Genomic DNA, 14,662 nt, shown 5'->3' with positions numbered 1-14,662 from the left:
TTTTATTTTTTTTTTTTTTTTTTTTTTTTTTTTTTTAGCTAGTTGATAATCATGGGATTCTTAGCCTTCGTAGGATAATGATATTTCTTCGAATTATAGTAAAATTGCTTGCTCTTACAGGCATTACTCGTTTAATGTGCTATATAGGTCACATAGTCGCACCAATATTCAGCCGTTTCATAGACATCTCGTTTTTAATACAAACGTAGAAACTACACCCCTGAGCCTATCGCTGCTACTTCCTCGGCGAGAAACGCTTATTACAGAAAATTTAGACTAAACGAAGGTTCCACCGAGATTCGAACTCGAATCGCTGGATTCAGAGTCCAGAGTGCTAACCGTTACACCATTTTTTTTTTTTTTTTATTTTTTTTTTCTCCTGCACCCTAAGCAGGAATCATACCCCTTTTTTTTATTTCTTTATATTTTTTTTTGTTTGTTTTTGTTTTTTTTTCATATTTGTGTCCTTTTTTTTATTAATAATATTATTATTTTTTTTTTTTTTTTTTTTTTTTATGCACGTGTGTGCTGGGCAGCCGGCGGCAAGGTGGGCAGGGGTCGCAATCCGGAGGCCTGGCCACGATGTCACCGCCATACCCCGCACCCAATTGCATGGTTTTGTTATTTGATTTTATTGTTATGTATTCATTATTATATTTTGTTTAATTTGCAATGTGGCGTCATGTGTGTTCCATTATTTGTATAGATATAAACAGAATGAGAAAAAGAAATCCATGTCTGGTCTGTGGATTACGCAGCACACCATGAATCCAGCACAGCAGATACTCAAAGTTGGTCTTCACGTAGAATAATTTTCCCAGTGTCCATGTCGTTGATTAGTATTGTGCATTCGGTTTCCCGATGGTTGGTTGTGGATTGCTGCTTCTCAAAACCCTGAGCATCCCATGCGTTGGAAGATGAGCGCTGGTAACGTGGTGACACCAAGAGCAGGGACATGCCAAACAACCATGTCCCGTATCGTAAAGCCTCTTCATAGGAGGAATAGAAGCTGCTGGAAACTCCTGGTGCGTACTAAATCGTCGTGCAGCTTTGATGAAAGATAATGAGAAATGAAAGTAAACAAATGAGCTGCCTCTTCTGGGTTACGCCCTGCGGAATCAAAAGTAAAATCTTGAGATGGTGTTTGATTCGAAAGACGTACGCTATCGAATGTTGTGTCCTTCCAATTGGTAGGCGGTTTAGTTTCGTATTTCTTACAGATGCTATGTGCCACATACACGTTCCGTTGCTACTACTGAGTGGCGTTTCGCATGTAGAAGGTGTGATCCGAAATGGGTGCTTAACGTAAAATTCTTCGACGAGGATGGGATTCGAACCCACGCGTGCAGAGCACATTGGATTAGCAGTCCAACGCCTTAACCACTCGGCCACCTCGTCTGACGCATCGGAAACTGCGTCCCTCGCTAGTCCTTACGGAAAGAAGTCGTTTGTCGATTCGAAAACGCTTCGTACTGTGGCTGGTGTTAACGCTGTAATGCCCTGCTGCAGTGCAGCTGACCAAGCTCCCACTCATGAATCATTTAATGATGGCATCTGTCCACGTCGGTATCCCATCGGAGGAAAGTAGTCGGCCCACTTACTTACTGCAGAAATAAGCACCGAATCGTCGTGTAGCGTTGTCTAATGCAAATGAGAAATGTCCTGTGCACTAGGTATAACGACTAGTGGAACTACGCGATTATCTCGTTCGCAACAATTATTTGTCACCTTCGATGACCTCATCGCTGATGTTGCTTTCAAGTTTCTTTCGAAGAGCAAACCACGTTCTTCATAGCCGAATTGTGAGACCAGAGGCTCCTGCTGTTGGCGATGGAGCCAGGCCCTATCAGATCGCTTCCGTCTATGGCGGCCGGACGGAAAGCAAACTGTCGAAAGGCGACAGTTGTGCTACAGTTGGGGGTATTATAGGCTCGATACGTTAAAATGACTGCAAGAAGTAAGCACTTAAATATGAATGAGAACGCACCGTTCCCAAACACCACCATGGTGCCAAACTTCGATTCGTTTTTAGATCTTGAGATGGTGTTTGATTCGAAAGACGTACGCTATCGAATGTTGTGTCCTTCCAATTGATAGGCGGTTTAGTTTCGTATTTCTTACAGATGCTATCTGCCACATACACGTTCCGTTGCTACTACTGAGTGGCGTTTCGCATGTAGAAGGTGTGATCCGAAATGGGTGCTTAACGTAAAATCCTTCGACGAGGATGGGATTCGAACCCACGCGTGCAGAGCACATTGGATTAGCAGTCCAACGCCTTAACCACTCGGCCACCTCGTCTGACGCATCGGAAACTGCGTCCCTCGCTAGTCCTTACGGAAAGAAGTCGTTTGTCGATTCGAAAACGCATCGTACTGTGGCTGGTGTTAACGCTGTAATGCCCTGCTGCAGTGCAGCTGACCAAGCTCCCACTCATGAATCATTTAATGATGGCATCTGTCCACGTCGGTATCCCATCGGAGGAAAGTAGTCGGCCCACTTACTTACTGCAGAAATAAGCACCGAATCGTCGTGTAGCGTTGTCTAATGCAAATGAGAAATGTCCTGTGCATTAGGTATAACGACTAGTGGAACTACGCGATTATCTCGTTTCTTAACAATTATTTGTCACCTTCGATGACCTCATCGCTGATGTTGCTTTCAAGTTTCTTTCGAAGAGCAAACCACGTTCTTCATAGCCGAATTGTGAGACCAGAGGCTCCTGCTGTTGGCGATGGAGCCAGGCCCTATCAGATCGCTTCCGTCTATGGCGGCCGGGCGGAAAGCAAACTGTCGAAAGGCGACAGTTGTGCTACAGTTGGGGGTATTATAGGCTCGATACGTTAAAATGACTGCAAGAAGTAAGCACGTAAATATGAATGAGAACGCACCGTTCCCAAACACCACCATGGTGCCAAACTTCGATTCGTTTTTAGATCTTGAGATGGTGTTTGATTCGAAAGACGTACGCTATCGAATGTTGTGTCCTTCCAATTGGTAGGCGGTTTAGTTTCGTATTTCTTACAGATGCTATCTGCCACATACACGTTCCGTTGCTACTACTGAGTGGCGTTTCGCATGTAGAAGGTGTGATCCGAAATGGGTGCTTAACGTAAAATTCTTCGACGAGGATGGGATTCGAACCCACGCGTGCAGAGCACATTGGATTAGCAGTCCAACGCCTTAACCACTCGGCCACCTCGTCTGACGCATCGGAAACTGCGTCCTTCGCTAGTCCCTACGGAAAGAAGTCGTTTGTCGATTCGAAAACGCATCGTACTGTGGCTGGTGTTAACGCTGTAATGCCCTGCTGCAGTGCAGCTGACCAAGCTCCCACTCATGAATCATTTAATGATGGCATCTGTCCACGTCGGTATCCCATCGGAGGAAAGTAGTCGGCCCACTTACTTACTGCAGAAATAAGCACCGAATCGTCGTGTAGCGTTGTCTAATGCAAATGAGAAATGTCCTGTGCACTAGGTATAACGACTAGTGGAACTACGCGATTATCTCGTTTCTTAACAATTATTTGTCACCTTCGATGACCTCATCGCTGATGTTGCTTTCAAGTTTCTTTCGAAGAGCAAACCACGTTCTTCATAGCCGAATTGTGAGACCAGAGGCTCCTGCTGTTGGCGATGGAGCCAGGCCCTATCAGATCGCTTCCGTCTATGGCGGCCGGGCGGAAAGCAAACTGTCGAAAGGCGACAGTTGTGCTACAGTTGGGGGTATTATAGGCTCGATACGTTAAAATGACTGCAAGAAGTAAGCACGTAAATATGAATGAGAACGCACCGTTCCCAAACACCACCATGGTGCCAAACTTCGATTCGTTTTTAGATCTTGAGATGGTGTTTGATTCGAAAGACGTACGCTATCGAATGTTGTGTCCTTCCAATTGGTAGGCGGTTTAGTTTCGTATTTCTTACAGATGCTATCTGCCACATACACGTTCCGTTGCTACTACTGAGTGGCGTTTCGCATGTAGAAGGTGTGATCCGAAATGGGTGCTTAACGTAAAATTCTTCGACGAGGATGGGATTCGAACCCACGCGTGCAGAGCACATTGGATTAGCAGTCCAACGCCTTAACCACTCGGCCACCTCGTCTGACGCATCGGAAACTGCGTCCTTCGCTAGTCCCTACGGAAAGAAGTCGTTTGTCGATTCGAAAACGCATCGTACTGTGGCTGGTGTTAACGCTGTAATGCCCTGCTGCAGTGCAGCTGACCAAGCTCCCACTCATGAATCATTTAATGATGGCATCTGTCCACGTCGGTATCCCATCGGAGGAAAGTAGTCGGCCCACTTACTTACTGCAGAAATAAGCACCGAATCGTCGTGTAGCGTTGTCTAATGCAAATGAGAAATGTCCTGTGCACTAGGTATAACGACTAGTGGAACTACGCGATTATCTCGTTCGCAACAATTATTTGTCACCTTCGATGACCTCATCGCTGATGTTGCTTTCAAGTTTCTTTCGAAGAGCAAACCACGTTCTTCATAGCCGAATTGTGAGACCAGAGGCTCCTGCTGTTGGCGATGGAGCCAGGCCCTATCAGATCGCTTCCGTCTATGGCGGCCGGACGGAAAGCAAACTGTCGAAAGGCGACAGTTGTGCTACAGTTGGGGGTATTATAGGCTCGATACGTTAAAATGACTGCAAGAAGTAAGCACTTAAATATGAATGAGAACGCACCGTTCCCAAACACCACCATGGTGCCAAACTTCGATTCGTTTTTAGATCTTGAGATGGTGTTTGATTCGAAAGACGTACGCTATCGAATGTTGTGTCCTTCCAATTGATAGGCGGTTTAGTTTCGTATTTCTTACAGATGCTATCTGCCACATACACGTTCCGTTGCTACTACTGAGTGGCGTTTCGCATGTAGAAGGTGTGATCCGAAATGGGTGCTTAACGTAAAATCCTTCGACGAGGATGGGATTCGAACCCACGCGTGCAGAGCACATTGGATTAGCAGTCCAACGCCTTAACCACTCGGCCACCTCGTCTGACGCATCGGAAACTGCGTCCCTCGCTAGTCCTTACGGAAAGAAGTCGTTTGTCGATTCGAAAACGCATCGTACTGTGGCTGGTGTTAACGCTGTAATGCCCTGCTGCAGTGCAGCTGACCAAGCTCCCACTCATGAATCATTTAATGATGGCATCTGTCCACGTCGGTATCCCATCGGAGGAAAGTAGTCGGCCCACTTACTTACTGCAGAAATAAGCACCGAATCGTCGTGTAGCGTTGTCTAATGCAAATGAGAAATGTCCTGTGCATTAGGTATAACGACTAGTGGAACTACGCGATTATCTCGTTTCTTAACAATTATTTGTCACCTTCGATGACCTCATCGCTGATGTTGCTTTCAAGTTTCTTTCGAAGAGCAAACCACGTTCTTCATAGCCGAATTGTGAGACCAGAGGCTCCTGCTGTTGGCGATGGAGCCAGGCCCTATCAGATCGCTTCCGTCTATGGCGGCCGGGCGGAAAGCAAACTGTCGAAAGGCGACAGTTGTGCTACAGTTGGGGGTATTATAGGCTCGATACGTTAAAATGACTGCAAGAAGTAAGCACGTAAATATGAATGAGAACGCACCGTTCCCAAACACCACCATGGTGCCAAACTTCGATTCGTTTTTAGATCTTGAGATGGTGTTTGATTCGAAAGACGTACGCTATCGAATGTTGTGTCCTTCCAATTGGTAGGCGGTTTAGTTTCGTATTTCTTACAGATGCTATCTGCCACATACACGTTCCGTTGCTACTACTGAGTGGCGTTTCGCATGTAGAAGGTGTGATCCGAAATGGGTGCTTAACGTAAAATTCTTCGACGAGGATGGGATTCGAACCCACGCGTGCAGAGCACATTGGATTAGCATTCCAACGCCTTAACCACTCGGCCACCTCGTCTGACGCATCGGAAACTGCGTCCCTCGCTAGTCCTTACGGAAAGAAGTCGTTTGTCGATTCGAAAACGCATCGTACTGTGGCTGGTGTTAACGCTGTAATGCCCTGCTGCAGTGCAGCTGACCAAGCTCCCACTCATGAATCATTTAATGATGGCATCTGTCCACGTCGGTATCCCATCGGAGGAAAGTAGTCGGCCCACTTACTTACTGCAGAAATAAGCACCGAATCGTCGTGTAGCGTTGTCTAATGCAAATGAGAAATGTCCTGTGCATTAGGTATAACGACTAGTGGAACTACGCGATTATCTCGATTCGCAACAATTATTTGTCACCTTCGATGACCTCATCGCTGATGTTCCTTTCAAGTTTCTTTCGAAGAGCAAACCACGTTCTTCATAGCCGAATTGTGAGACCAGAGGCTCCTGCTGTTGGCGATGGAGCCAGGCCCTATCAGATCGCTTCCGTGTATGGCGGCCGGGCGGAAAGCAAACTGTCGAAAGGCGACAGTTGTGCTACAGTTGGGGGTATTATAGGCTCGATACGTTAAAATGACTGCAAGAAGTAAGCACTTAAATATGAATGAGAACGCACCGTTCCCAAACACCACCATGGTGCCAAACTTCGATTCGTTTTTAGATCTTTTATTTTTTTTTTTTTTTTTTTTTTTTTTTTTTTTAGCTAGTTGATAATCATGGGATTCTTAGCCTTCGTAGGATAATGATATTTCTTCGAATTATAGTAAAATTGCTTGCTCTTACAGGCATTACTCGTTTAATGTGCTATATAGGTCACATAGTCGCACCAATATTCAGCCGTTTCATAGACATCTCGTTTTTAATACAAACGTAGAAACTACACCCCTGAGCCTATCGCTGCTACTTCCTCGGCGAGAAACGCTTATTACAGAAAATTTAGACTAAACGAAGGTTCCACCGAGATTCGAACTCGAATCGCTGGATTCAGAGTCCAGAGTGCTAACCGTTACACCATTTTTTTTTTTTTTTTATTTTTTTTTTCTCCTGCACCCTAAGCAGGAATCATACCCCTTTTTTTTTATTTCTTTATATTTTTTTTTGTTTGTTTTTGTTTTTTTTTCATATTTGTGTCTTTTTTTTTATTAATAATATTATTATTTTTTTTTTTTTTTTTTTTTTTTATGCACGTGTGTGCTGGGCAGCCGGCGGCAAGGTGGGCAGGGGTCGCAATCCGGAGGCCTGGCCACGATGTCACCGCCATACCCCGCACCCAATTGCATGGTTTTGTTATTTGATTTTATTGTTATGTATTCATTATTATATTTTGTTTAATTTGCAATGTGGCGTCATGTGTGTTCCATTATTTGTATAGATATAAACAGAATGAGAAAAAGAAATCCATGTCTGGTCTGTGGATTACGCAGCACACCATGAATCCAGCACAGCAGATACTCAAAGTTGGTCTTCACGTAGAATAATTTTCCCAGTGTCCATGTCGTTGATTAGTATTGTGCATTCGGTTTCCCGATGGTTGGTTGTGGATTGCTGCTTCTCAAAACCCTGAGCATCCCATGCGTTGGAAGATGAGCGCTGGTAACGTGGTGACACCAAGAGCAGGGACATGCCAAACAACCATGTCCCGTATCGTAAAGCCTCTTCATAGGAGGAATAGAAGCTGCTGGAAACTCCTGGTGCGTACTAAATCGTCGTGCAGCTTTGATGAAAGATAATGAGAAATGAAAGTAAACAAATGAGCTGCCTCTTCTGGGTTACGCCCTGCGGAATCAAAAGTAAAATCTTGAGATGGTGTTTGATTCGAAAGACGTACGCTATCGAATGTTGTGTCCTTCCAATTGGTAGGCGGTTTAGTTTCGTATTTCTTACAGATGCTATGTGCCACATACACGTTCCGTTGCTACTACTGAGTGGCGTTTCGCATGTAGAAGGTGTGATCCGAAATGGGTGCTTAACGTAAAATTCTTCGACGAGGATGGGATTCGAACCCACGCGTGCAGAGCACATTGGATTAGCAGTCCAACGCCTTAACCACTCGGCCACCTCGTCTGACGCATCGGAAACTGCGTCCCTCGCTAGTCCTTACGGAAAGAAGTCGTTTGTCGATTCGAAAACGCTTCGTACTGTGGCTGGTGTTAACGCTGTAATGCCCTGCTGCAGTGCAGCTGACCAAGCTCCCACTCATGAATCATTTAATGATGGCATCTGTCCACGTCGGTATCCCATCGGAGGAAAGTAGTCGGCCCACTTACTTACTGCAGAAATAAGCACCGAATCGTCGTGTAGCGTTGTCTAATGCAAATGAGAAATGTCCTGTGCACTAGGTATAACGACTAGTGGAACTACGCGATTATCTCGTTCGCAACAATTATTTGTCACCTTCGATGACCTCATCGCTGATGTTGCTTTCAAGTTTCTTTCGAAGAGCAAACCACGTTCTTCATAGCCGAATTGTGAGACCAGAGGCTCCTGCTGTTGGCGATGGAGCCAGGCCCTATCAGATCGCTTCCGTCTATGGCGGCCGGACGGAAAGCAAACTGTCGAAAGGCGACAGTTGTGCTACAGTTGGGGGTATTATAGGCTCGATACGTTAAAATGACTGCAAGAAGTAAGCACTTAAATATGAATGAGAACGCACCGTTCCCAAACACCACCATGGTGCCAAACTTCGATTCGTTTTTAGATCTTGAGATGGTGTTTGATTCGAAAGACGTACGCTATCGAATGTTGTGTCCTTCCAATTGATAGGCGGTTTAGTTTCGTATTTCTTACAGATGCTATCTGCCACATACACGTTCCGTTGCTACTACTGAGTGGCGTTTCGCATGTAGAAGGTGTGATCCGAAATGGGTGCTTAACGTAAAATCCTTCGACGAGGATGGGATTCGAACCCACGCGTGCAGAGCACATTGGATTAGCAGTCCAACGCCTTAACCACTCGGCCACCTCGTCTGACGCATCGGAAACTGCGTCCCTCGCTAGTCCTTACGGAAAGAAGTCGTTTGTCGATTCGAAAACGCATCGTACTGTGGCTGGTGTTAACGCTGTAATGCCCTGCTGCAGTGCAGCTGACCAAGCTCCCACTCATGAATCATTTAATGATGGCATCTGTCCACGTCGGTATCCCATCGGAGGAAAGTAGTCGGCCCACTTACTTACTGCAGAAATAAGCACCGAATCGTCGTGTAGCGTTGTCTAATGCAAATGAGAAATGTCCTGTGCATTAGGTATAACGACTAGTGGAACTACGCGATTATCTCGTTTCTTAACAATTATTTGTCACCTTCGATGACCTCATCGCTGATGTTGCTTTCAAGTTTCTTTCGAAGAGCAAACCACGTTCTTCATAGCCGAATTGTGAGACCAGAGGCTCCTGCTGTTGGCGATGGAGCCAGGCCCTATCAGATCGCTTCCGTCTATGGCGGCCGGGCGGAAAGCAAACTGTCGAAAGGCGACAGTTGTGCTACAGTTGGGGGTATTATAGGCTCGATACGTTAAAATGACTGCAAGAAGTAAGCACGTAAATATGAATGAGAACGCACCGTTCCCAAACACCACCATGGTGCCAAACTTCGATTCGTTTTTAGATCTTGAGATGGTGTTTGATTCGAAAGACGTACGCTATCGAATGTTGTGTCCTTCCAATTGGTAGGCGGTTTAGTTTCGTATTTCTTACAGATGCTATCTGCCACATACACGTTCCGTTGCTACTACTGAGTGGCGTTTCGCATGTAGAAGGTGTGATCCGAAATGGGTGCTTAACGTAAAATTCTTCGACGAGGATGGGATTCGAACCCACGCGTGCAGAGCACATTGGATTAGCAGTCCAACGCCTTAACCACTCGGCCACCTCGTCTGACGCATCGGAAACTGCGTCCTTCGCTAGTCCCTACGGAAAGAAGTCGTTTGTCGATTCGAAAACGCATCGTACTGTGGCTGGTGTTAACGCTGTAATGCCCTGCTGCAGTGCAGCTGACCAAGCTCCCACTCATGAATCATTTAATGATGGCATCTGTCCACGTCGGTATCCCATCGGAGGAAAGTAGTCGGCCCACTTACTTACTGCAGAAATAAGCACCGAATCGTCGTGTAGCGTTGTCTAATGCAAATGAGAAATGTCCTGTGCACTAGGTATAACGACTAGTGGAACTACGCGATTATCTCGTTCGCAACAATTATTTGTCACCTTCGATGACCTCATCGCTGATGTTGCTTTCAAGTTTCTTTCGAAGAGCAAACCACGTTCTTCATAGCCGAATTGTGAGACCAGAGGCTCCTGCTGTTGGCGATGGAGCCAGGCCCTATCAGATCGCTTCCGTCTATGGCGGCCGGACGGAAAGCAAACTGTCGAAAGGCGACAGTTGTGCTACAGTTGGGGGTATTATAGGCTCGATACGTTAAAATGACTGCAAGAAGTAAGCACTTAAATATGAATGAGAACGCACCGTTCCCAAACACCACCATGGTGCCAAACTTCGATTCGTTTTTAGATCTTGAGATGGTGTTTGATTCGAAAGACGTACGCTATCGAATGTTGTGTCCTTCCAATTGATAGGCGGTTTAGTTTCGTATTTCTTACAGATGCTATCTGCCACATACACGTTCCGTTGCTACTACTGAGTGGCGTTTCGCATGTAGAAGGTGTGATCCGAAATGGGTGCTTAACGTAAAATCCTTCGACGAGGATGGGATTCGAACCCACGCGTGCAGAGCACATTGGATTAGCAGTCCAACGCCTTAACCACTCGGCCACCTCGTCTGACGCATCGGAAACTGCGTCCCTCGCTAGTCCTTACGGAAAGAAGTCGTTTGTCGATTCGAAAACGCATCGTACTGTGGCTGGTGTTAACGCTGTAATGCCCTGCTGCAGTGCAGCTGACCAAGCTCCCACTCATGAATCATTTAATGATGGCATCTGTCCACGTCGGTATCCCATCGGAGGAAAGTAGTCGGCCCACTTACTTACTGCAGAAATAAGCACCGAATCGTCGTGTAGCGTTGTCTAATGCAAATGAGAAATGTCCTGTGCATTAGGTATAACGACTAGTGGAACTACGCGATTATCTCGTTTCTTAACAATTATTTGTCACCTTCGATGACCTCATCGCTGATGTTGCTTTCAAGTTTCTTTCGAAGAGCAAACCACGTTCTTCATAGCCGAATTGTGAGACCAGAGGCTCCTGCTGTTGGCGATGGAGCCAGGCCCTATCAGATCGCTTCCGTCTATGGCGGCCGGGCGGAAAGCAAACTGTCGAAAGGCGACAGTTGTGCTACAGTTGGGGGTATTATAGGCTCGATACGTTAAAATGACTGCAAGAAGTAAGCACGTAAATATGAATGAGAACGCACCGTTCCCAAACACCACCATGGTGCCAAACTTCGATTCGTTTTTAGATCTTGAGATGGTGTTTGATTCGAAAGACGTACGCTATCGAATGTTGTGTCCTTCCAATTGGTAGGCGGTTTAGTTTCGTATTTCTTACAGATGCTATCTGCCACATACACGTTCCGTTGCTACTACTGAGTGGCGTTTCGCATGTAGAAGGTGTGATCCGAAATGGGTGCTTAACGTAAAATTCTTCGACGAGGATGGGATTCGAACCCACGCGTGCAGAGCACATTGGATTAGCATTCCAACGCCTTAACCACTCGGCCACCTCGTCTGACGCATCGGAAACTGCGTCCCTCGCTAGTCCTTACGGAAAGAAGTCGTTTGTCGATTCGAAAACGCATCGTACTGTGGCTGGTGTTAACGCTGTAATGCCCTGCTGCAGTGCAGCTGACCAAGCTCCCACTCATGAATCATTTAATGATGGCATCTGTCCACGTCGGTATCCCATCGGAGGAAAGTAGTCGGCCCACTTACTTACTGCAGAAATAAGCACCGAATCGTCGTGTAGCGTTGTCTAATGCAAATGAGAAATGTCCTGTGCATTAGGTATAACGACTAGTGGAACTACGCGATTATCTCGATTCGCAACAATTATTTGTCACCTTCGATGACCTCATCGCTGATGTTCCTTTCAAGTTTCTTTCGAAGAGCAAACCACGTTCTTCATAGCCGAATTGTGAGACCAGAGGCTCCTGCTGTTGGCGATGGAGCCAGGCCCTATCAGATCGCTTCCGTGTATGGCGGCCGGGCGGAAAGCAAACTGTCGAAAGGCGACAGTTGTGCTACAGTTGGGGGTATTATAGGCTCGATACGTTAAAATGACTGCAAGAAGTAAGCACTTAAATATGAATGAGAACGCACCGTTCCCAAACACCACCATGGTGCCAAACTTCGATTCGTTTTTAGATCTTTTATTTTTTTTTTTTTTTTTTTTTTTATTTTTAGCTAGTTGATAATCATGGGATTCTTAGCCTTCGTAGGATAATGATATTTCTTCGAATTATAGTAAAATTGCTTGCTCTTACAGGCATTACTCGTTTAATGTGCTATATAGGTCACATAGTCGCACCAATATTCAGCCGTTTCATAGACATCTCGTTTTTAATACAAACGTAGAAACTACACCCCTGAGCCTATCGCTGCTACTTCCTCGGCGAGAAACGCTTATTACAGAAAATTTAGACTAAACGAAGGTTCCACCGAGATTCGAACTCGAATCGCTGGATTCAGAGTCCAGAGTGCTAACCGTTACACCATTTTTTTTTTTTTTATTTTTTTTTTCTCCTGCACCCTAAGCAGGAATCATACCCCTTTTTTTTTTTATTTCTTTATATTTTTTTTTTGTTTGTTTTTGTTTTTTTTCATATTTGTGTCCTTTTTTTTATTAATATTATTATTATTATTTTTTTTTTTTTTTTTTTTTTATGCACGTGTGTGCTGGGCAGCCGGCGGCAAGGTGGGCAGGGGTCGCAATCCGGAGGCCTGGCCACGATGTCACCGCCATACCCCGCACCCAATTGCATGGTTTTGTTATTTGATTTTATTGTTATGTATTCATTATTATATTTTGTTTAATTTGCAATGTGGCGTCATGTGTGTTCCATTATTTGTATAGATATAAACAGAATGAGAAAAAGAAATCCATGTCTGGTCTGTGGATTACGCAGCACACCATGAATCCAGCACAGCAGATACTCAAAGTTGGTCTTCACGTAGAATAATTTTCCCAGTGTCCATGTCGTTGATTAGTATTGTGCATTCGGTTTCCCGATGGTTGGTTGTGGATTGCTGCTTCTCAAAACCCTGAGCATCCCATGCGTTGGAAGATGAGCGCTGGTAACGTGGTGACACCAAGAGCAGGGACATGCCAAACAACCATGTCCCGTATCGTAAAGCCTCTTCATAGGAGGAATAGAAGCTGCTGGAAACTCCTGGTGCGTACTAAATCGTCGTGCAGCTTTGATGAAAGATAATGAGAAATGAAAGTAAACAAATGAGCTGCCTCTTCTGGGTTACGCCCTGCGGAATCAAAAGTAAAATCTTGAGATGGTGTTTGATTCGAAAGACGTACGCTATCGAATGTTGTGTCCTTCCAATTGGTAGGCGGTTTAGTTTCGTATTTCTTACAGATGCTATGTGCCACATACACGTTCCGTTGCTACTACTGAGTGGCGTTTCGCATGTAGAAGGTGTGATCCGAAATGGGTGCTTAACGTAAAATTCTTCGACGAGGATGGGATTCGAACCCACGCGTGCAGAGCACATTGGATTAGCAGTCCAACGCCTTAACCACTCGGCCACCTCGTCTGACTCATCGGAAACTGCGTCCCTCGCTAGTCCTTACGGAAAGAAGTCGTTTGTCGATTCGAAAACGCATCGTACTGTGGCTGGTGTTAACGCTGTAATGCCCTGCTGCAGTGCAGCTGACCAAGCTCCCACTCATGAATCATTTAATGATGGCATCTGTCCACGTCGGTACCCCTTCGGAGGAAAGTAGTCGGCCCACTTACTTACTGCAGAAATAAGCACCGAATCGTCGTGTAGCGTTGTCTAATGCAAATGAGAAATGTCCTGTGCATTAGGTATAACGACTAGTGGAACTACGCGATTATCTCGATTCGCAACAATTATTTGTCACCTTCGATGACCTCATCGCTGATGTTCCTTTCAAGTTTCTTTCGAAGAGCAAACCACGTTCTTCATAGCCGAATTGTGAGACCAGAGGCTCCTGCTGTTGGCGATGGAGCCAGGCCCTATCAGATCGCTTCCGTCTATGGCGGCCGGAAGGAAAGCAAACTGTCGAAAGGCGACAGTTGTGCTACAGTTGGGGGTATTATAGGCTCGATACGTTAAAATGACTGCAAGAAGTAAGCACTTAAATATGAATGAGAACGCACCGTTCCCAAACACCACCATGGTGCCAAACTTCGATTCGTTTTTAGATCTTGAGATGGTGTTTGATTCGAAAGACGTACGCTATCGAATGTTGTGTCCTTCCAATTGGTAGGCGGTTTAGTTTCGTATTTCTTACAGATGCTATCTGCCACATACACGTTCCGTTGCTGCTACTGAGTGGCGTTTCGCATGTAGAAGGTGTGATCCGAAATGGGTGCTTAACGTAAAATTCTTCGACGAGGATGGGATTCGAACCCACGCGTGCAGAGCACATTGGATTAGCAGTCCAACGCCTTAACCACTCGGCCACCTCGTCTGACGCATCGGAAACTGCGTCTCTCGCTAGTCCTTACGGAAAGAAGTCGTTTGTCGATTCGAAAACGCATCGTACTGTGGCTGGTGTTAACGCTGTAATGCCCTGCTGCAGTGCAGCTGACCAAGCTCCCACTCATGAATCATTTAATGATGGC

At 45.6% G+C, this 14,662-nt stretch overlaps 13 non-coding genes across 13 annotated transcripts; all 13 read right to left on the bottom strand.

The window, feature by feature from the left end:
• Positions 1–1,316: 1,316 nt before the first annotated feature.
• On the bottom strand, positions 1,317–1,398 carry Trnas-gcu. Its single transcript has one exon. It is a non-coding gene; the product is annotated as a tRNA-Ser (tRNA).
• An 821-nt stretch (positions 1,399–2,219) lies between these two features.
• On the bottom strand, positions 2,220–2,301 carry Trnas-gcu. The gene has a single exon. It is a non-coding gene; the product is annotated as a tRNA-Ser (tRNA).
• Positions 2,302–3,123: 822 nt separating this feature from the next.
• Trnas-gcu lies at positions 3,124–3,205 on the bottom strand. The gene has a single exon. It is a non-coding gene; the product is annotated as a tRNA-Ser (tRNA).
• Positions 3,206–4,027: 822 nt separating this feature from the next.
• On the bottom strand, positions 4,028–4,109 carry Trnas-gcu. The gene has a single exon. It is a non-coding gene; the product is annotated as a tRNA-Ser (tRNA).
• An 821-nt stretch (positions 4,110–4,930) lies between these two features.
• Positions 4,931–5,012, bottom strand: Trnas-gcu. Its single transcript has one exon. It is a non-coding gene; the product is annotated as a tRNA-Ser (tRNA).
• An 822-nt stretch (positions 5,013–5,834) lies between these two features.
• Trnas-gcu lies at positions 5,835–5,916 on the bottom strand. The gene has a single exon. It is a non-coding gene; the product is annotated as a tRNA-Ser (tRNA).
• Positions 5,917–7,872: 1,956 nt separating this feature from the next.
• On the bottom strand, positions 7,873–7,954 carry Trnas-gcu. Its single transcript has one exon. It is a non-coding gene; the product is annotated as a tRNA-Ser (tRNA).
• Positions 7,955–8,775: 821 nt separating this feature from the next.
• On the bottom strand, positions 8,776–8,857 carry Trnas-gcu. Its single transcript has one exon. It is a non-coding gene; the product is annotated as a tRNA-Ser (tRNA).
• An 822-nt stretch (positions 8,858–9,679) lies between these two features.
• Positions 9,680–9,761, bottom strand: Trnas-gcu. The gene has a single exon. It is a non-coding gene; the product is annotated as a tRNA-Ser (tRNA).
• An 821-nt stretch (positions 9,762–10,582) lies between these two features.
• Positions 10,583–10,664, bottom strand: Trnas-gcu. Its single transcript has one exon. It is a non-coding gene; the product is annotated as a tRNA-Ser (tRNA).
• Positions 10,665–11,486: 822 nt separating this feature from the next.
• On the bottom strand, positions 11,487–11,568 carry Trnas-gcu. The gene has a single exon. It is a non-coding gene; the product is annotated as a tRNA-Ser (tRNA).
• Positions 11,569–13,522: 1,954 nt separating this feature from the next.
• Positions 13,523–13,604, bottom strand: Trnas-gcu. Its single transcript has one exon. It is a non-coding gene; the product is annotated as a tRNA-Ser (tRNA).
• Positions 13,605–14,426: 822 nt separating this feature from the next.
• Positions 14,427–14,508, bottom strand: Trnas-gcu. Its single transcript has one exon. It is a non-coding gene; the product is annotated as a tRNA-Ser (tRNA).
• Positions 14,509–14,662: the final 154 nt, after the last annotated feature.

The sequence above is a fragment of the Schistocerca americana genome, chromosome 2 (genome assembly GCF_021461395.2).
Source record: "Schistocerca americana isolate TAMUIC-IGC-003095 chromosome 2, iqSchAmer2.1, whole genome shotgun sequence".
Classification (NCBI taxonomy): Eukaryota; Metazoa; Arthropoda; class Insecta; order Orthoptera; family Acrididae; genus Schistocerca; species Schistocerca americana.
Note: the sequence above shows the minus strand (reverse complement) of the source record. Positions and strands in the feature narration are given on the sequence as shown.